Source organism: Eleutherodactylus coqui, chromosome 13 (assembly GCF_035609145.1).
Source record: "Eleutherodactylus coqui strain aEleCoq1 chromosome 13, aEleCoq1.hap1, whole genome shotgun sequence".
NCBI lineage: Eukaryota > Metazoa > Chordata > Amphibia > Anura > Eleutherodactylidae > Eleutherodactylus > Eleutherodactylus coqui.
The window spans coordinates 87,906,287-87,929,258 of record NC_089849.1 but is presented as its reverse complement, the minus strand read 5'-3'; the positions used below and the strand labels follow the sequence as shown (position 1 = coordinate 87,929,258).

General features: G+C 47.7%; 2 non-coding genes across 2 annotated transcripts; both read right to left on the bottom strand.

Annotated features, from left to right (window-relative positions):
- Positions 1 to 2,084: 2,084 nt before the first annotated feature.
- Positions 2,085 to 2,191, bottom strand: LOC136588815 (U6 spliceosomal RNA). Its single transcript, XR_010787623.1, has one exon. It is a non-coding gene; the product is annotated as a U6 spliceosomal RNA (small nuclear RNA).
- Positions 2,192 to 6,986: 4,795 nt separating this feature from the next.
- On the bottom strand, positions 6,987 to 7,093 carry LOC136588813 (U6 spliceosomal RNA). Its single transcript, XR_010787622.1, has one exon. It is a non-coding gene; the product is annotated as a U6 spliceosomal RNA (small nuclear RNA).
- Between the last annotated feature and the right edge of the window lie 15,879 nt (positions 7,094 to 22,972).

Genomic DNA, 22,972 nt, shown 5'->3' with positions numbered 1-22,972 from the left:
CTAGAGCCTCCATGCCCGCCCGTATCACACCTTGTATCCAAGCTACTGGTGGTACAACAGGGTACTAGAGCCTCCATGCCTGTCTGTATCACATCTTGTATCCAAGCTAGAGGCAGTACAACAGTGTACTAGAGCCTCCATGCCCGCCCGTATCACATCTTGTATCCAAGCTAGAGGCGGTACAACAGGGTACTAGAGCCTCCATGCCCGCCCGTATCACATCTTGTATCCAAGCTAGAGGCGGTACAACAGGGTACTAGAGCCTCCATGCCTGTCTATATCACATCTTGTATCCAAGCTAGAGGCGGTACAACAGGGTACTAGAGCCTCCATGCCCAACTGTATCACATCTTGTATCCAAGCTAGAGGCGGTACATCAGGGTACTAGAGCCTCCATGCCCGCCCGTATCACATCTTGTATCCAACCTAGAGGCGGTACAACAGGGTACTAGAGCCTCCATGCCCGCCCGTATCACATCTTGTATCCCAGCTAGAGGCGGTACAACAGGGTACTAGAGCCTCTATGCCCGCCTGTATCACATCTTGTATCTAAACTAGAGGCAGTACAACAGGGTACTAGAGCCTCCATGCCCGCCCGTATCACATCTTGTATCCAAGCTAGAGATGGTGAAACAGGGTACTAGAGCCTCCATGCCCGCCCGTATAACATCTTGAATCCAAGCTAGAGGCAGTACAACAGGGTACTAGAGCCTCCATGCCCACCCGTATCACATCTTGTATCCAAGCTAGAGGCGGTACAACAGGGTACTAGAGCCTCCATGCCCGCCCGTATCACATGTTGTATCCAAGCTAGAGGCGGTACAACAGGGTACTAGAGCCTCCATGCCCGCCCCTATCACATCTTGTATCCAAGCTAGAGGCGGTACAACAGGGTACTAGAGCCTCCATGCCTGTCTGTATCACATCTTGTATCCAAGCTAGAGGCGGTACAACAGGGTACTAGAGCCTTCATGCCCACCCGTATCACATCTTGTATCCAAGCTAGAAGCAGTACAACAGGGTACTAGAGCATCCATGCCCACCTGTATCACATCTTGTATCCAAGCTAGAGGCGGTACAACAGGGTACTAGAGCCTCCATGCCTGCCTGTATCACATCTTGTATCCGAGCTAGAGGTGGTACAACAGGGTACTAGAGCCTCCATGTCTGTATCACATCTTGTATCCAAGCTAGAGGTGGTACAACAGGGTACTAGAGCCTCCATGCCTGTCTGTATCACATCTTGTATCCAAGCTAGAGGTGGTACAACAGGGTATTAGAGCCTCCATGCCCGCCTGTATCACATCTTGTATCTAAGCTAGAGGCTGTACAACAGGGTACTGGAGTCTTCGTACAAGGCATCAGTTTTCCGCAATAAGGGTGGTTTCACACAGGCAAGAAAATCGTGCGATTTTCGCCTGATGCGATAGTCAGTAAAAAAGCAGATTATGAAACCAACGGTTTCCTTCCCATCTGTGATGTTTTCACTGATGTGATGTTGAGAGAACAAAAAATAACGGCTGCTCTCTCTTTCTGCGATGTGCGATTCTTTTTATCTCCCAGGTTTCGCTATGGAGCGGCTCCTTTTTATCGCCTCGCAATGCAACAAGATTGTGTTGCGATGCAATTTTGATAATGGAAAGTCCTATTCATTTTCGCAATAAAAAATTGTACATTTTTTATGGCGCAATTTTATTGTGGCCGTCAGCACTGCGATGGGAGATTATTCTAAAAAAAAAGCATTGCTGGCAACCAAATATTGCAGACACAAAATAGGGGGTCGCCCGTGTGAAAGTCGCCTAAATGATCCTTTTACTCCGATATTGTAATCACTCACTTATAACAACGTTACAATCACACAGACAAAAGTGTCATCCCACAACTTCTGGGGGGGGTTACACTGTACGTGGTTATGGCGCCTCGGGTACATTTGCTGTATGCCTGTAGTCACATGGCACAAAAAATACACCTTTTAGTGGTGGCACCGTGAGACAATTATTATTATTACTCCAAGTTAAAACCTATAAGGAGAAAAAAATGTTATGTTAGAATTTTTTTTTTAATTCTAATTGAAGAATCGGTGCAAAAATATGGAACGCCTCACGAATTTGCGTGTCATCCTTGCGCAGGGGCCATGCTAATCTTCTCTGTATCGTTCCAATTTTAGTATATGTGCTGCCGAAGCAAGCACGATACTGCAGACAGCCCCGGCGGTATTTATGGTCCCGCGGGAGAGAAGTTCTTACATTGTGGCGAGATTACTTTTATAAATTAAAAATAATGTATCCTGCTGTGATATTTTACCTAATATGTCATGCCTGTAATAATAAAACCCATTAATATAGAGTATTTTGGCCAAACTGAAGAGCATTTTGTGACAATGTTATATGCAAATGAGAACAAGCCGCAGTGCATGCTGGGAAGAATGCTGGTCTCGGAATACGGACCTTGTACCACAGAAGGCGCAGCTGGTGTGGAATGTACTGCGGATGACTGCAGCGTTCTGCTTCCATCAGGAGAGCAGCTGCTCACTGCTGCACCACTGGCTGACGGTCACATTAGGACGTGATTGCCGGCTCACGCCTACTGCTGCTGGACGTGGCGCTATAGCATTAGGGCTGGGCGTGCAGCAGTGCAGCGCCTTCTGCCCACCGGTCTGCCCTGGCCGGAGTACAGCGATGCGTGCCCTTACCTATCAGCTGACAAGTGTGCTCGGCCGCACACACAAGGGGGACACAGGAATGTCCCACAATATTGTCACACTTCCGTGGCTGCCAGGTCAAATTTATCACCAAGATAACATGTATGGGACCATCTGGGAGACCAACTTCTACAACCTACAACTTTGCATGATCTAAAGGTTCAGTTACATAGCAAATGTGGAGCAATATGCCACAGGATACCATACAGAACCAGTATGCCGCCATGCCCGCCAGTATCACATCTGGTATACAAACTAGAGGCAGTGCAACAGGGTACTAGAGCCTCCATGCCCACCCGTATCACATCTGGTATCCAAGCTAGAGGCAGTGCAACAGGGTACTAGAGCCTCCATGCCCACCTGTATTACATCTTGTATCCCAGCTACAGGTGGTACAACAGGGTACTAGAGCCTCCATGCCTGTCTGTATCACATCTTGTATCCAAGCTAGAGGCAGTACAACAGGGAACTAGAGCCTCCATGCCCACCCGTATCACATCTGGTATCCAAGCTAGAGGCAGTGCAACAGGGTACTAGAGCCTCCATGCCCACCCGTATCACATCTTGTATCCAAGCTACAGGTGGTACAACAGGGTACTAGAGCCTCCATGCCTGCCTGTATCACATCTTGTATCCAAGCTAGAGGTGGTACAACAGGGTACTAGAGCCTCCATGCCTGCCTGTATCACATCTTGTATCCAAGCTAGAGGTGGTACAACAGGGTACTAGAGCCTCCATGCCTGTCTGTATCACATCTTGTATCCAAGCTAGAGGCAGTACAACAGGGTACTAGAGCCTCCATGCCAGCCCGTATCACATCTTGTATCCAAGCTAGAGGCAGTACAACAGGATACTAGAGCATCCATGCCCACCTGTATCACATCTTGTATCCAAGCTAGAGGCGGTACAACAGGGTACTAGAGCCTCCATGCCCGCCTGTATCACATCTTGTATCCAAGCTAGAGGCGGTACAACAGGGTACTAGAGCCTCCATGCCCGCCCGTATCACATCTTGTATCCAAGCTAGAGGCGGTACAACAGGGTACTAGAGCCTCCATGCCCGCCCGTATCACATCTTGTATCCAAGCTAGAGGCGGTACAACAGGGTACTAGAGCCTCCATGCCCGCCTGTATCACATCTTGTATCCAACCTAGAGGCGGTACTACAGGGTACTAGAGCCTCCATGCCTGTCTGTATCACATCTTGTATCCAAGCTAGAGGTGGTACAACAGGGTACTAGAGCCTCCATGCCTATCTATATCACATCTTGTATCCAAGCTAGAGGCGGTACAACAGGGTACTAGAGCCTCCATGCCCACCTGTATCACATCTTGTATCCAAGCTAGAGGCGGTACAACAGGGTACTAGAGCCTCCATGCCGGCCTGTATCACATCTTGTATCCAAGCTAGAGGCGGTACAACAGGGTACTAGAGCCTCCATGCCCGCCCGTATCACATCTTGTATCCAAGCTACAGGTGGTACAACAGGGTACTAGAGCCTCCATGCCTGTCTGTATCACATCTTGTATCCAAGCTAGAGGCAGTACAACAGTGTACTAGAGCCTCCATGCCCGCCCGTATCACATCTTGTATCCAAGCTAGAGGCGGTACAACAGGGTACTAGAGCCTCCATGCCCACCTGTATCACATCTTGTATCCAAGCTAGAGGCGGTACAACAGGGTACTAGAGCCTCCATGCCCGCCTGTATCACATCTTGTATCCAAGCTAGAGGCAGTACAACAGGGTACTAGAGCCTCCATGCCTGTCTGTATCACATCTTGTATCCAAGCTAGCGGTGGTACAACAGGGTATTAGAGCCTCCATGCCTGTCTATATCACATCTTGTATCCAAGCTAGAGGCGGTACAACATGGTACTAGAGCCTCCATGCCCGCCCGTATCACATCTTGTATCCAACCTAGAGGCGGTACAACAAGGTACTAGAGCCTCCATGCCCGCCCGTATCACATCTTGTATCCCAGCTAGAGGCGGTACAACAGGGTACTAGAGCCTCTATGCCCGCCTGTATCACATCTTGTATCCAAGCTAGAGGCGGTACAACAGGGTACTAGAGCCTCTATGCCTGCCTGTATCACATCTTGTATCCAAGCTAGAGGCGGTACTACAGGGTACTAGAGCCTCCATGCCCGCCTGTATCACATCTTGTATCCAAGCTAGAGGCGGTACAACAGGGTACTAGAGCCTCCATGCCTGTCTGTATCACATCTTGTATCCAAGCTAGAGGCAGTACAACAGGGTACTAAAGCCTCCATGCCCGCCCGTATCACATCTTGAATCCAAGCAAGAGGCGGTACAACAGGGTACTAGAGCCTCCATGCCCACCCGTATCACATCTTGTATCCAAGCTACAGGTGGTACAACAGGGTACTAGAGCCTCCATGCCCACCTGTATTACATCTTGTATCCAAGCTACAGGTGGTACAACAGGGTACTAGAGCCTCCATGCCTGTCTGTATCACATCTTGTATCCAAGCAAGAGGTGGTACAACAGGGTACTAGAGCCTCCATGCCTGTCTGTATCACATCTTGTATCCAAGCTAGAGGCAGTACAACAGGGTACTAGAGCCTCCATGCCCGCCCGTATCACATCTTGTATCCAAGCTAGAGGCAGTACAACAGGATACTAGAGCATCCATGCCCACCTGTATCACATCTTGTATCCAAGCTAGAGGCGGTACAACAGGGTACTAGAGCCTCCATGCCCGCCTGTATCACATCTTGTATCCAAGCAAGAGGCGGTACAACAGGGTACTAGAGCCTCCATGCCAGCCCGTATCACATCTTGTATCCAAGCTAGAGGCGGTACAACAGGGTACTAGAGCCTCCATGCCCGCCTGTATCACATCTTGTATCCAAGCTAGAGAGAGTACAACAGGGTACTAGAGCCTCCATGCCCGCCCGTATCACATCTTGTATCCAAGCTAGAGGCGGTACAACAGGGTACTAGAGCCTCCATGCCCGCCTGTATCACATCTTGTATCCAACCTAGAGGCGGTACAACAGGGTATTAGAGCCTCCATGCCTGTCTGTATCACATCTTGTATCCAAGCTAGAGGTGGTACAACAGGGTATTAGAGCCTCCATGCCTATCTATATCACATCTTGTATCCAAGCTAGAGGCGGTACAACAGGGTACTAGAGCCTCCATGCCCACCTGTATCACATCTTGCATCCAAGCTAGAGGCGGTACAACAGGGTACTAGAGCCTCCATGCCGGCCTGTATCACATCTTGTATCCAAGCTAGAGGCGGTACAACAGGGTACTAGAGCCTCCATGCCCGCCCGTATCACATCTTGTATCCAAGCTACAGGTGGTACAACAGTGTACTAGAGCCTCCATGCCCGCCCGTATCTCATCTTGTATCCAAGCTAGAGGCGGTACAACAGGATACTAGAGCCTCCATGCCCGCCCGTATCACATCTTGTATCCAAGCTAGAGGCGGTACAACAGGGTACTGGAGTCTCCATGCCCGCCTGTATCACATCTTGTATCTAAGCTAGAGGCGGTACAACAGGGTACTGGAGTCTTCGTACAAGGCATCAGTTTTCCGCAATAAGGGTGGTTTCACACAGGCAAGAAAATCGTGCGATTTTCGCCTGATGCGATAGTCAGTAAAAAAGCAGATTATGAAACCAACGGTTTCCTTCCCATCTGTGATGTTTTCACTGATGTGATGTTGAGAGAACAAAAAATAACGGCTGCTCTATCTTTCTGCGATGTGCGATTCTTTTTATCTCCCAGGTTTCGCTATGGAGCCGCTCCTTTTTATCGCCTCGCAATGCAACAAGATTGTGTTGCGATGCAATTTTGATAATGGAAAGTCCTATTCATTTTCGCAATAAAAAATTGTACATTTTTTATCGCGCAATTTTATTGTGGCCGTCAGCACTGCGATGGGAGATTATTCTAAAAAAAAAGCATTGCTGGCAACCAAATATTGCAGACACAAAATAGGGGGTCGCCCGTGTGAAAGTCGCCTAAATGATGCTTTTACTCCGATATTGTAATCACTCACTTATAACAACGTTACAATCACACAGACAAAAGTGTCATCCCACAACTTCTGGGGGGGGTTACACTGTACGTGGTTATGGCGCCTCGGGTACATTTGCTGTATGCCTGTAGTCACATGGCACAAAAAATACACCTTTTAGTGGTGGCACCGTGAGACAATTATTATTATTACTCCAAGTTAAAACCTATAAGGAGAAAAAAATGTTATGTTAGAATTTTTTTTTTAATTCTAATTGAAGAATCGGTGCAAAAATATGGAACGCCTCACGAATTTGCGTGTCATCCTTGCGCAGGGGCCATGCTAATCTTCTCTGTATCGTTCCAATTTTAGTATATGTGCTGCCGAAGCAAGCACGATACTGCAGACAGCCCCGGCGGTATTTATGGTCCCGCGGGAGAGAAGTTCTTACATTGTGGAGAGATTACTTTTATAAATTAAAAATAATGTATCCTGCTGTGATATTTTACCTAATATGTCATGCCTGTAATAATAAAACCCATTAATATAGAGTATTTTGGCCAAACTGAAGAGCCTTTTGTGACAATGTTATATGCAAATGAGAAGAAGCCGCAGTGCATGCTGGGAAGAATGCTGGTCTCGGAATACGGACCTTGTACCACAGAAGGCGCAGCTGGTGTGGAATGTACTGCGGATGACTGCAGCGTTCTGCTTCCATCAGGAGAGCAGCTGCTCACTGCTGCACCACTGGCTGACGGTCACATTGGGACGTGATTGCCGGCTCACGCCTACTGCTGCTGGACGTGGCACTATAGCATTAGGGCTGGGCGTGCAGCAGTGCAGCGCCTTCTGCCCACCGGTCTGCCCTGGCCGGAGTACAGCGATGCGTGCCCTTACCTATCAGCTGACAAGTGTGTTAAGAAAATTGTAGATCAATGTATCAGTTAATTGTTCTTTTATTGGATTGTAAACTAAGAAAGATATAGCCTGTTGCTAGTATGAGTAGTTAAAGGGTTAAACGAAAACTTTTCTATACCATTACGGGGTAGACAGACAAGATAAGAATCTCCAGACTGCCTCCCTTGCATTCCTTTTCTCTGAATTCATAACGGTCTTATTGTATGTAATAGATACACTTAAGGAGGTGTAACTTATGTTAATCATTTTTTGTTTTAGCCTATCCTGTATTATTAATCTTGGAGGTGTATATACTTTTGCTGTGATGTCATTTGTAGTATAAGAATCAAATACGCCTTAGAATAAATTAGAAATCATCTGATATAGCTCAGGCTAGTGTGATGTGTTTCTCCTGGGCCCAGACTTCTGCACGGGATCTGGGATCGTCTTCTCTTTGATAAACACATAAATTCTCCTTACATTTTTGGTCCTTCGAGCCGGAATCACTCACTGCAGAGGGAGAGGAAAGCCTGGCTGTGAAAAGGTGGGTCTGAAGTACTCTCCGATCATTAAAAGACCTCCGTCTTGCTTAGACGTAATTAGAGGCCAGTCGGGCATCCTGTCTGAAACAGTGACGTTTTTCCGAACTAGCCGGAGAATTTGGAAGCCTCCCAGATAACGTGTAGTAAGTATAACAATGGTTAAACTTCTCTTCTCTCTTCTTCTTCTTCTGTATACTTTAGTGTTAGTAGAATTTACAATGTGTATTGTAAATGAGAGGCAATCATAGACGAAGGGACAATAGCAGTAGTCTATGTGAAATGTGTAAGGTAAATGAGAAGTATAGACGAATGGGTTGCCAAAGGGGCAATAGCAGTAGTCTATGTGAGACCATAGCCATTGTGAGAAGGCTACAGGAAAGAATTAACTCCGTGCGACACGTAAAAAGTTTTTAGATGACGTCATGGGACACGGGTGTCCAGGAACTTTACTTCTTATCTTTCTATTACTTTCTCTTTGATATTGTGTTATAGAGTAACTAAGAATATGAAGAGGGCGGCCGCCTACTAACATAATGTACTATTTGTATTGCTGTCTTATATTGCATGAAGCGAATGTGTGAGTGATTGAGATGAGTGGAATAAATAAATAAATTAAAAGTCCTAGTTGTAAAGAATTATGTGATAAAATACGGACAAAATCAGCTAAAAGATCAGCAGAAATACGGATTATCCGCTGCTGAAGTCTGGTTAAAAGAAGCCCCAAACTGTCACGCCCATATAAAAAAGAGACGCCCGACAGTTTGATGAACAATTCAAAGGGTTAATGAGGAGTTCCAATTGAATGAAAAATAGAGAGAGCAGATAGAAGAATTCTATGGCCAGATTGGAGTTCTGTAGAAGGCAATTGGAATGGGAGGGGAGGAGATGGTAGACCCCTTCCACATGATAATCAGGATTTAACAGAGAGAACAAACAATTTAATTCAAAGATGTAGGAACAGGTGGGCTAGAAGGACAAATTGGGTGTAAATAAATAGATGTACTCAGAGAGATGATGAGGATGTAGATCAGTATTATCACAGACTGAAGGAAGTATTTGACATCTATAGTGGACTAGAGGCACCAGAGGGAAATCAGGAAGAGAGAGATGATCCGAATGCTGCATATAATCAGCAGTTAAAGAATGCGTTTGTAAGTGGAGTGAAGAAAGAAATAGGAGGTTATATAACGAAGCATATGGTTACCCTTAGGATGGGATCATTGCAGGATGTTTTGGAGTATGCAAAACATGCGGAGAAAAGTGATACAAAGAAAAGGGTGAGAAAGTGAGGTTTTTTTTATACAGGGAGAGGAATGTGATATGATGGTTCAAGTAAGTCAGAGAGGTCATTGGACAGCGAGAGGATGTGAAAGTAGAGACAGAGGAAGAAGCAGAGGAAGGATGCAGCTCGGGGATTTAAATGTGTGTTTGAATAATGGAAGTCTAGTGATTTTGCCCGAGAGCGCCCTGAGAAACAATGTTCTCAGCCACCTTGGGGAAAAATGACTAGGAGGGGTCGATGTACAACACTTGGAGGATCTCATGGCAATCTCCACTGCCTGAGATAGATCTCCAGGTGAATGGGCGGATGATTACTTTCCTGGTGGGCTCAGGAGCGACCAGAATATTAATACATCCCAATATGTAGCCAATGTTAAATGTAGTAATAGTCATATCCTGGTAAGAGGGGTTAATGGCCGGACCCACAGGGAATCCCTCTCCGAACCAGTTATAACAGACCTAGAGATAAATAAGCCTGTGAAATGTCAAATTATATAGTCTTGAATATGTCCAGTAAATGTGTTGTGATGAGATATTATGATAGAATTAGGTATACCTTCACCAGAGTACCTCAGGGCTGCTGTGAATCTCCAACAATTGTCTCCCAGGCTATGTCAATACACTTAGCCCAGTTCCAGCCTCTTAGAGGTAGTCAGCGACTACTGCATGTTGGTAGTCAGCAGCAGACAGTGGAGAGCATTGTGGAGGGACACAGTCGCACTCTTGAGGTTTATTTATGAGCAAGGCCATAAAAGTAAACAGGTAGAAACTCCAATACGGTCAGCAAACGGTTAAATATTTGGGGTATAACCTGTCAGATGAAGGTAGGCAAGCAATTCTGGAGGTCCCAAAACTATGAGCAAATGATGTCCTCTTTGGGAATGAGAATGTTACGTGTGCTGCTGGGATTTGTTGTTCTATTGTGTTTCCAGCAGCACAGCACTCACAGGGTTAATGATTGAGCTGGCTGGGTGTGGTGCTGTCTGCTAGCCAATCCCCTGGTCAGTCTATATGGCCCCTCAGGTGGGCCGTCATGAATGCTTGTCTGGTGAGGGTTGCAGTGTGATCAGGTTCATGTCCGTTTGTACGTTTAAATTCTGTCAGTTTTGTGTTAGCTTGCTGTGTGTCCTGTCCTGTTGCAGCGTGCAGTGTGAACGGTGTCCGGTTCTGCTGGACTCCTGGTTAGTGTAGGGACTAGCAGTATAACCAGGAGCCGTGAAGTGGCCTGCTAGTTTCAACATATTGTACAACATGTCAACTAATACCTGGTATTTATATTCAGCTTCCAATCTGGTACTAGTGGTTGCATTTTGTGTGCAGTGTATTCTGGGTCTGTCATGTGGCATATGAATGCATCCTGTTCTGGTGCGTGGCTCCTAGGATCAGCTAGGGCCCAGATCTGAAGACCGCTGGGCTGCCCTTATTAGGGCAATGTCCCCGCTTAGGTAGGGCCACTGTCATCCTCCCTTGTAGCACAGGGTCAGTTGCCTGAAACCGGTGTGAGCCCCGTGTGACCCTGGTGATACCCGTGTGCGTCCCCTTTGGTCATGATCATGTGGGTTCCGTGCTTTGCCTGCCCACACGATCGTAACAGACAAACTTCTGCAGCTCCTGGATCCCAAATTCTGCATCTCTGACAGCGCTTCTTACCAGACTCTGGTGGGCACATCAGTCTGGGGGGCTGCTGAACTAGAGCAAGCCCTTTGTGCTAACTGTTGACTCAGGAGAAGGATATATCACCTCTGTGTTAACTCAGGAACACGTGGGAAGCAGACTAGATCCAGTGGCCGAGCGCTCCCAGCCTGTGTACAAGCGGTAGTCAGACCTTCTGCCACTATAGTGCTGTCCCCCCACACACTGAGTACCGCGCGCAGTTAGTTATACTCTATATCTTAGTCCTCCTAGACATCCCCCTGCAGGACACTACTGCTCTCAGCCACACCTGACAACCTAGGGATGTACTACGCTCCATCCATTTACCTTACTGCCTATTTCTTCAGACGGTCCCCCATACAACTGTCTAGGAGAGATGGCACATGAGGTGTTATCCAGACCAGATCTGCAGGAGGTATCTCTTGTAGATGCTGAATACACTCTTGTAGATGGACTGTACATCTCCGTTAAAAAAAAAAAAAAAAAAAGCTATCTTACCTAAATTGTTCTTCAGATGTGCAGCAGTTTTGAGCCATGGCCTGTGTCATGTCTCAACAGGGGGGATGGTAGCACTCATATGGACAGTGTTCACAGCCTAGGGGTTTACAAACCACTCTAAAAAAAAAAATTTTTTGTCTTGTATTATTTGTGCTAAACAATGCCGAAGGGAGTATAAGACCAGGAGGGGGCGCCGTCCTACACATGGGGGATGCTGGGAGAGCTCTGAGTGTAACTTCTATAGTAGGAGTGACGAGCGCCATACTGGTAGATCTGCTCCCTGACCTACTGACTGCAATCCCTGCTAGCCATCATAAACCGCTCCTGCAGTCACACAGTTTCTGCCGTCACACGGCTAAATGTCTAACCATTTGTCTATGTGTATAGCATCCCTCACTCTTCACTTCGCCATACCGTGCACATCTTCACCCCGCCATACTGTGCACATCTCCAGCCCTTTACCTTCTGTATCACCCCATTACCTGTAGTATGTAAGCTGGTTGGAGCAGGACCCGCACCCCTATTGTTTCCATCAGCTGATTACTATGTAACCGTGGTTCTGTAATGTTTGTCCTTTTGTCTTTCTGTATCCCCCGTCTATGTAAGCGCTGCGGAATATGTTGGCGCTATACACAAAGATTATTATAGATGTGTGTCAGATGAGGGACTTGTTGGCATTGCACACAAAGGGGTAAGGCGTGGCTAGTGCTTGCCTGGCTTGATAGTACTCCTAGTCAGGCCACGTCCCTGGTGGCCATCTTAGTGCTAGTCATGGCCTGCGGCCATTTTAGTACCTGCTGTAATACCTTCGGCCGCCGCCCAGACGCCATCTTGGCTCCTTACATCCCATAGCTGTACCTTCTACCTGGCATCCCAATGCTTGCACTTGTAGTACACAACACCAGTGATTAGTGCCTTCTCTGAACTGCATAGGAATAGTCAGAACCCTCCATCATTGTCCTCTGTGTGTTGATGATATGTTGTCTACCTGAGGTGTGTGCTATAAGATGGGGTCAGCTCACAAATGGTTAAATCGTCTGTTACATGGGAATGCTTCTTTCACCCTCGCCCCCACCTTTCAGCTTTAGAGTTCAGTGAGGGAGGGAGGGGGTATGTGACTGACTCTAGCCATGCTCTGCTTGCTTGATATGAATAGACCTGTAATGAAGATGATCAGGAATGAAGTTTAGTATAAACCTGTGTGAACAGGGAACGTCCATTCTTGCTGTTATTTGTGTACATGTCAGTTCTGTGATTGGTTTGCAGTGATTTTGATTGTTAAATGGTGTTTTCAATGTGATAATGTCATGTAAGATATAATAATAATGAAGTTGTTGATAATGTGAGAGCTGAGTGTCCCTATTACGGGAAGGATAGCACAAGGATGCTGCAGTTAGCTGAAGGAGCCCAGCCACAGCTAAAGCTCTGTTTATCTTACTCCATCACCTCTCCTTGATAAGAGAAATTCCTGAGGGGGGGGGGTTGTTAAGGTTGGAGGATCAAGCGACTGCAGATGATTGGAGTAGTAGTAGTTGTATGAATCTTAATGTTATGCAGTAAATATTGTGTATAGAGAATGTTAATAATAATTATATGAGATAGAAAGACTTGACCCCACGATAGATAAAAGTTAATGACAAGTCCTCACGCTGTGATGAACGTAAAATGTGTGATTAAGCTTCTTAACTGTACCTACCCCCCACAGATAAGTGATCCATGTTATACATTGAGTTTGCTGTTTCCACCTGTGAGCGGGGACCAAATACCTGCTGTTGCCTCTGATCCTGGGGTTAGACTTGCTTCGCGCTACCTGGTAATGGGACCGAGGCAGACTACGGGAGACTGCCTGAGGGATGCTGTGCGGAGAGGAGAACCGTAAGGGCACGCTGTCTCTGGGATATGGCCTGAGCTACAGAGAGCACGCACAGACGTGTGATGGTTGTGTGGTGACCGGGCCTAGAACAGGTGCCAGGTACAGCCCCTAACGGGATTGTGCTTGGTACAACTGATAATGCCTATATACCTCATGACCTCCGAGGGTAACAGCAAGGGCCGTGTCCGGAGAACTAGGGACACCTCTCCCAAAGGTTCCTCGGACCCATCGGGGTCCCAAGGGGGGTACCGGACGAGTATGGGACGAGAAATCGGATGGCTGCAGGGGGTTTGAGTCTCTTCTTGCATGGTGGGTAACAGTGAATAAAAATGTAGACTGGATTATATATATATTATAACCAACAGAGATTTGTTAATTATACAAGAGATGCAATCAAGGGCCTAGCGGAACAACTAGGACCTACCTCACTCATTGCATGGCAAAATAGAATGGCTCTTGATATGTTACTAGCAGAAAAAGGAGGAGTTTGTAAAATGATTGGAGGATATTGTTATACTTTCATTCCTAATAACACAGCACCTGATGGTAGTGTTACTCGAGCACTGGAAGGGTTAAATGCATTATCAAATGAACTAGCTGATAACTCTGGCATAGACGATCCATTCACAGACTGGTTGAAAAACTTGTTCGGACACTGGTCACAAGTCATATACTCCACATTAGTCTCTATGTCAGTATTTGCCTCCATTCTAGTACTTTGCGGTTGCTGCTGTATTCCATGTATCCGAGGACTGTTACAAAACCTTATTATTATACTTCCATCACCAAAACTATGTTCCAAAATATACAAGATGACGAAGAACAAGATGGCTTACTGGGTCAGGTGACCACCTCTGTCTGACAAGTGATGGGTAAAAGTTCTATGAAGGAAGCGCCATTTTTCTTTGATGATTTTGAAGTGTGACATTTTGATTCCAGTGCGTTCTGATTGTACCGGAGGATTGCTCTAATAACTGATGGACACTTCGATAAGTAAGATTTTATATCATGATGGACAATCATTTATATATGAAGAAAGGAGCATCAATCTCATAATAAATCAAGGCCAAGCTTCTCTTGGGGGCGGGCCTAATTGTGGGTACAATTGGTGGAATGACTTTATAAAGATATATTTGCATCAATGAAATATTTTTATATGAAATAATTATATACTTAGTCTTGAAGTGTGAACCCAGGCGTCCTGGTAATAAAGCTTCGGGCCGTAGCCAGGGGGTCTGTGGTAGAGTCATTTTATATGTGTATTTACTATTATACTGTGCTGATGTATTGATCTAAAGTGGGGAATGTTAAGAAAATTGTAGATCAATGTATCAGTTAATTGTTCTTTTATTGGATTGTAAACTAAGAAAGATATAGCCTGTTGCTAGTATGAGTAGTTAAAGGGTTAAACGAAAACTTTTCTATACCATTACGGGGTAGACAGACAAGATAAGAATCTCCAGACTGCCTCCCTTGCATTCCTTTTCTCTGAATTCATAACGGTCTTATTGTATGTAATAGATACACTTAAGGAGGTGTAACTTATGTTAATCATTTTTTGTTTTAGCCTATCCTGTATTATTAATCTTGGAGGTGTATATACTTTTGCTGTGATGTCATTTGTAGTATAAGAATCAAATACGCCTTAGAATAAATTAGAAATCATCTGATATAGCTCAGGCTAGTGTGATGTGTTTCTCCTGGGCCCAGACTTCTGCACGGGATCTGGGATCGTCTTCTCTTTGATAAACACATAAATTCTCCTTACAAAGTGTGCTCGGCCGCACACACAAGGGGGTCACAGGAATGTCCCACAACATTGTCACACTTCCGTGGCTGCCAGGTCAAATTTATCACCAAGATAACATGTATGGGACCATCTGGGAGACCAACTTCTACAACCTACAACTTTGCATGATCTAAAGGTTCAGTTACATAGCAAATGTGGAGCAATATGCCACAGGATACCATACAGAACCTGTATGCCGCCATGCCCGCCAGTATCACATCTGGTATACAAACTAGAGGCAGTGCAACAGGGTACTAGAGCCTCCATGCCCACCTGTATTACATCTTGTATCCAAGCTACAGGTGGTACAACAGGGTACTAGAGCCTCCATGCCTGTCTGTATCACATCTTGTATCCAAGCTAGAGGCAGTACAACAGGGAACTAGAGCCTCCATGCCCACCCGTATCACATCTGGTATCCAAGCTAGAGGCAGTGCAACAGGGTACTAGAGCCTCCATGCCCACCCGTATCACATCTTGTATCCAAGCTACAGGTGGTACAACAGGGTACTAGAGCCTCCATGCCTGCCTGTATCACATCTTGAATCCAAGCTAGAGGTGGTACAACAGGGTACTAGAGCCTCCATGCCTGCCTGTATCACATCTTGTATCCAAGCTAGAGGTGGTACAACAGGGTACTAGAGCCTCCATGCCTGTCTGTATCACATCTTGTATCCAAGCTAGAGGCAGTACAACAGGGTACTAGAGCCTCCATGCCCGCCCGTATCACATCTTGTATCCAAGCTAGAGACGGTACAACAGGGTACTAGAGCCTCCATGCCCGCCCGTATCACATCTTGTATCCAAGCTAGAGGTAGTACAACAGGGTACCAGAGCCTCCATGCCCACCCGTATCACATCTTGTATCCAAGCTAGAGGCGGTACAACAGGGTACTAGAGCCTCCATGCCCGCCCGTATCACATCTTGTATCCAAGCTAGAGACGGTACAACAGGGTATTAGAGCCTCCATGCCCGCCCGTATCACATCTTGTATCCAAGCTAGAGGCAGTACAACAGGGTACTAGAGCCTCCATGCCCGCCCGTATCACATCTTGTATCCAAGCTAGAGACGGTACAACAGGGTACTAGAGCCTCCATGCCCGCCTGTATCACATCTTGTATCCAAACTAGAGGCAGTGCAACAGGGTATTAGAGCCTCCATGCCCGCCCGTATCACATCTTGTATCCAAGCTACAGGCGGTACAACAGGGTACTAGAGCCTCCATGCCCGCCTGTATCACATCTTGTATCCAAACTAGAGGCAGTGCAACAGGGTACTAGAGCCTCCATGCCCACCCGTATCACATCTGGTATCCAAGCTAGAGGCAGTGCAACAGGGTACTAGAGCCTCCATGCCCACCCGTATCACATCTGGTATCCAAGCTAGAGGCAGTGCAACAGGGTACTAGAGCCTCCATGCCCACCCGTATCACATCTTGTATCCAAGCTACAGGTGGTACAACAGGGTACTAGAGCCTCCATGCCTGCCTGTATCACATCTTGTATCCAAGCTAGAGGTGGTACAACAGGGTACTAGAGCCTCCATGCCTGTCTGTATCACATCTTGTATCCAAGCTAGAGGCAGTACAACAGGGTACTAGAGCCTCCATGCCCACCTGTATCACATCTTGTATCCAAGCTACAGGTGGTACAACAGGGTACTACAGCCTCCATGCCTGCCTGTATCACATCTTGTATCCAAGCTAGAGGTGGTTAAACAGGGTACTAGAGCCTCCATGCCTGTCTGTATCACATCTTGTATCCAAGCTAGAGGCAGTACAACAGGGTACTAGAGCCTCCATGCCCACCTGTATCACATCTTGTATCCAAGCTACAGGTGGTACAACAGGGTACTAGAGCCTCCATGCCTGCCTGTATCACATCTTGTATCCAAGCTAGAGGTGGTTAAACAGGGTACTAGAGCCTCCATGCCTGTCTGTATCACATCTTGTATCCAAGCTAGAGGCAGTGCAACAGGGTACTAGAGCCTCCATGCCCACCCGTATCACATCTTGTATCCAAGCTACAGGTGGTACAACAGGGTACTAGAGCCTCCATGCCTGCCTGTATCACATCTTGTATCCAAGCTAGAGGTGGTACAACAGGGTACTAGAGCCTCCATGCCTGTCTGTATCACATCTTGTATCCAAGCTAGAGGCAGTACAACAGGGTACTAGAGCCTCCATGCCCACCTGTATCACATCTTGTATCCAAGCTACAGGTGGTACAACAGGGTACTAGAGCCTCCATGCCTGCCTGTATCACATCTTGTATCCAAGCTAGAGGTGGTTAAACAGGGTATTTGAGCCTCCATGCCCGCCCGTATCACATCTTGTGTCCAAGCTAGAGGTGGTACAACAGGGTACCAGAGCCTCCAAGCCCACCCCTATTACTTTTTATATCCAAGCTAGAGGCGGTACAACAGGGTACTAGAGCCTCCATGCCCGCCCGTATCACATCTTGTATCCAAGCTAGAGGCGGTACAACAGGGTACTAGAGCCTCCATGCCCGCCTGTATCACATCTTGTATCCAAGCTAGAGGCGGTACAACAGGGTATTTGAGCCTCCATGCCCGCCCGTATCACATCTTGTGTCCAAGCTAGAGGTGGTACAACAGGGTACCAGAGCCTCCAAGCCCACCCCTATTACTTTTTATATCCAAGCTAGAGGCGGTACAACAGGGTACTAGAGCCTCCATGCCTGTCTGTATCACATCTTGTATCCAAGCTAGAGGCGGTACAACAGGGTACTAGAGCCTTCATGCCCACCCGTATCACATCTTGTATCCAAGCTAGAGGCAGTACAACAGGGTACTAGAGCCTCCATGCCCGCCCGTATCACATCTTGTATCCAAGCTAGAGGCGGTACAACAGGGTACTAGAGCCTCCATGCCCGCCCGTATCACATGTTGTATCCAAGCTAGAGGCGGTACAACAGGGTACTAGAGCCTCCATGCCCACCTGTATCACATCTTGTATCCAAACTAGAGGCAGTGCAACAGGGTACTAGAGCCTCCATGCCCACCCGTATCACATCTGGTATCCAAGCTAGAGGCAGTGCAACAGGGTACTAGAGCCTCCATGCCCACCCGTATCACATCTTGTATCCAAGCTAGAGGTGGTACAACAGGGTACTAGAGCCTCCATGCCTGCCTGTATCACATCTTGTATCCAAGCTAGAGGTGGTACAACAGGGTACTAGAGCCTCCATGCCTGTCTGTATCAAATCTTGTATCCAAGCTAGAGGCAGTACAACAGGGTACTAGAGCCTCCATGCCCGCCCGTATCACATCTTGTATCCAAGCTAGAGGCAGTACAACAGGATACTAGAGCATCCATGCCCACCTGTATCACATCTTGTATCCAAGCTAGAGGCGGTACAACAGAGTACTAGAGCCTCCATGCCCGCCTGTATCACATCTTGTATCCAAGCTAGAGGCGGTACAACAGGGTACTAGAGCCTCCATGCCCGCCCGTATCACATCTTGTATCCAAGCTAGAGGCGGTACAACAGGGTACTAGAGCCTCCATGCCCGCCTGTATCACATCTTGTATCCAAGCTAGAGGCAGTACAACAGGGTACTAGAGCCTCCATGCCCGCCCGTATCACATCTTGTATCCAACCTAGAGGCGGTACAATAGGGTACTAGAGCCTCCATGCCTGTCTGTATCACATCTTGTATCCAAGCTAGAGGTGGTACAACAGGGTATTAGAGCCTCCATGCCTATCTATATCACATCTTGTATCCAAGCTAGAGGCGGTACAACAGGGTACTAGAGCCTCCATGCCCACCTGTATCACATCTTGTATCCAAGCTAGAGGCGGTACAACAGGGTACTAGAGCCTCCATGCCGGCCTGTATCACATCTTGTATCCAAGCTAGAGGCGGTACAACAGGGTACTAGAGCCTCCATGCCCGCCCGTATCACACCTTGTATCCAAGCTACTGGTGGTACAACAGGGTACTAGAGCCTCCATGCCTGTCTGTATCACATCTTGTATCCAAGCTAGAGGCAGTACAACAGTGTACTAGAGCCTCCATGCCCGCCCGTATCACATCTTGTATCCAAGCTAGAGGCGGTACAACAGGGTACTAGAGCCTCCATGCCCGCCCGTATCACATCTTGTATCCAAGCTAGAGGCGGTACAACAGGGTACTAGAGCCTCCATGCCTGTCTATATCACATCTTGTATCCAAGCTAGAGGCGGTACAACAGGGTACTAGAGCCTCCATGCCCACCTGTATCACATCTTGTATCCAAGCTAGAGGCGGTACATCAGGGTACTAGAGCCTCCATGCCCGCCCGTATCACATCTTGTATCCAACCTAGAGGCGGTACAACAGGGTACTAGAGCCTCCATGCCCGCCCGTATCACATCTTGTATCCCAGCTAGAGGCGGTACAACAGGGTACTAGAGCCTCTATGCCCGCCTGTATCACATCTTGTATCCAAGCTAGAGGCGGTACAACAGGGTACTAGAGCGTCTATGCCTGCCTGTATCACATCTTGTATCCAAGCTAGAGGCGGTACAACAGGGTACTAGAGCCTCTATGCCTGCCTGTATCACATCTTGTATCCAAGCTAGAGGCGGTACAACAGGAAACTAGAGCCTCCATGCCCGCCTGTATCACATCTTGTATCTAAGCTAGAGGCAGTACAACAGGGTACTAGAGCCTCCATGCCCGCCCGTATCACATCTTGTATCCAAGCTAGAGATGGTGAAACAGGGTACTAGAGCCTCCATGCCCGCCCGTATCACATCTTGAATCCAAGCTAGAGGCAGTACAACAGGGTACTAGAGCCTCCATGCCCACCCGTATCACATCTTGTATCCAAGCTAGAGGCGGTACAACAGGGTACTAGAGCCTCCATGCCCACCTGTATCACATCTTGTATCCAAACTAGAGGCAGTGCAACAGGGTACTAGAGCCTCCATGCCCACCCGTATCACATCTGGTATCCAAGCTAGAGGCAGTGCAACAGGGTACTAGAGCCTCCATGCCCACCCGTATCACATCTTGTATCCAAGCTACAGGCGGTACAACAGGGTACTAGAGCCTCCATGCCTGTCTGTATCACATCTTGTATCCAAGCTAGAGGCAGTACAACAGGGTACTAGAGCCTCCATGCCCACCCGTATCACATCTGGTATCCAAGCTAGAGGCAGTGCAACAGGGTACTAGAGCCTCCATGCCCACCCGTATCACATCTTGTATCCAAGCTACAGGTGGTACAACAGGGTACTAGAGCCTCCATGCCTGCCTGTATCACATCTTGAATCCAAGCTAGAGGTGGTACAACAGGGTATTAGAGCCTCCATGCCTATCTATATCACATCTTGTATCCAAGCTAGAGGCGGTACAACAGGGTACTAGAGCCTCCATGCCCGCCTGTATCACATCTTGTATCCAAGCTAGAGGCAGTACAACAGGGTACTAGAGCCTCCATGCCCGCCTGTATCACATCTTGTATCCAAGCTAGAGGCAGTACAACAGGGTACTAGAGCCTCCATGCCTGTCTGTATCACATCTTGTATCCAAGCTAGCGGTGGTACAACAGGGTATTAGAGCCTCAATGCCTGTCTATATCACATCTTGTATCCAAGCTAGAGGCGGTACAACAGGGTACTAGAGCCTCCATGCCCACCTGTATCACATCTTGTATCCAAGCTAGAGGCGGTACAACAGGGTACTAGAGCCTCCATGCCGGCCTGTATCACATCTTGTATCCAAGCTAGAGGCGGTACAACAGGGTACTAGAGCCTCCATGCCCGCCCGTATCACATCTTGTATCCAAGCTAGAGGCGGTACAACAGGATACTAGAGCCTCCATGCCCGCCCGTATCACATCTTGTATCCAAGCTAGAGGCGGTACAACAGGATACTAGAGCCTCCATGCCCGCCCGTATCACATCTTGTATCCAAGCTAGAGGCGGTACAACAGGGTACTAGAGCCTCCATGCCCGCCTGTATCACATCTTGTATCCAAGCTAGAGGCAGTACAACAGGGTACTAGAGCCTCCATGCCTGTCTGTATCACATCTTGTATCCAAGCTAGAGGTGGTACAACAGGGTATTAGAGGCTCCATGCCTGTCTATATCACATCTTGTATCCAAGCTAGAGGCGGTACAACAGGGTACTAGAGCCTCCATGCCCAACTGTATCACATCTAGTATCCAAGCTAGAGGCGGTACAACAGGGTACTAGAGCCTCCATGCCCGCCTGTATCACATCTTGTATCCAAGCTAGAGAGAGTACAACAGGGTACTAGAGCCTCCATGCCCGCCCGTATCACATCTTGTATCCAAGCTAGAGGCGGTACAACAGGGTACTAGAGCCTCCATGCCCGCCTGTATCACATCTTGTATCCAACCTAGAGGCGGTACAACAGGGTATTAGAGCCTCCATGCCTGTCTGTATCACATCTTGTATCCAAGCTAGAGGTGGTACAACAGGGTATTAGAGCCTCCATGCCTATCTATATCACATCTTGTATCCAAGCTAGAGGCGGTACAACAGGGTACTAGAGCCTCCATGCCCACCTGTATCACATCTTGTATCCAAGCTAGAGGCGGTACAACAGGGTACTAGAGCCTCCATGCCGGCCTGTATCACATCTTGTATCCAAGCTAGAGGCGGTACAACAGGGTACTAGAGCCTCCATGCCCGCCTGTATCACATCTTGTATCCAAGCTAGAGGCAGTACAACAGGATACTAGAGCATCCATGCCCACCTGTATCACATCTTGTATCCAAGCTAGAGGCGGTACAACAGGGTACTAGAGCCTCCATGCCCGCCTGTATCACATCTTGTATCCAAGCTAGTGGCGGTACAACAGGGTACTAGAGCCTCCATGCCCGCCCGTATCACATCTTCTATCCAAGCTTGAGGCGGTACAACAGGGTACTAGAGCCTCTATGCCTGCCTGTATCACATCTTGTATCCAAGCTAGAGGCGGTACAACAGGATACTAGAGCCTCCATGCCCGCCTGTATCACATCTTGTATCTAAGCTAGAGGCAGTACAACAGGATACTAGAGCATCCATGCCCACCTGTATCACATCTTGTATCCAAGCTAGAGGCGGTACAACAGGGTATTAGAGCCTCCATGCCTGTCTGTATCACATCTTGTATCCAAGCTAGAGGTGGTACAACAGGGTATTAGAGCCTCCATGCCTATCTATATCACATCTTGTATCCAAGCTAGAGGCGGTACAACAGGGTACTAGAGCCTCCATGCCCACCTGTATCACATCTTGTATCCAAGCTAGAGGCGGTACAACAGGGTACTAGAGCCTCCATGCCGGCCTGTATCACATCTTGTATCCAAGCTAGAGGCGGTACAACAGGGTACTAGAGCCTCCATGCCCGCCCGTATCACATCTTGTATCCAAGCTACAGGTGGTACAACAGTGTACTAGAGCCTCCATGCCCGCCCGTATCACATCTTGTATCCAAGCTAGAGGCGGTACAACAGGGTACTAGAGCCTCCATGCCCGCCTGTATCACATCTTGTATCCAACCTAGAGGCGGTACAACAGGGTATTAGAGCCTCCATGCCTGTCTGTATCACATCTTGTATCCAAGCTAGAGGTGGTACAACAGGGTATTAGAGCCTCCATGCCTATCTATATCACATCTTGTATCCAAGCTAGAGGCGGTACAACAGCGTACTAGAGCCTCCATGCCCACCTGTATCACATCTTGTATCCAAGCTAGAGGCGGTACAACAGGGTA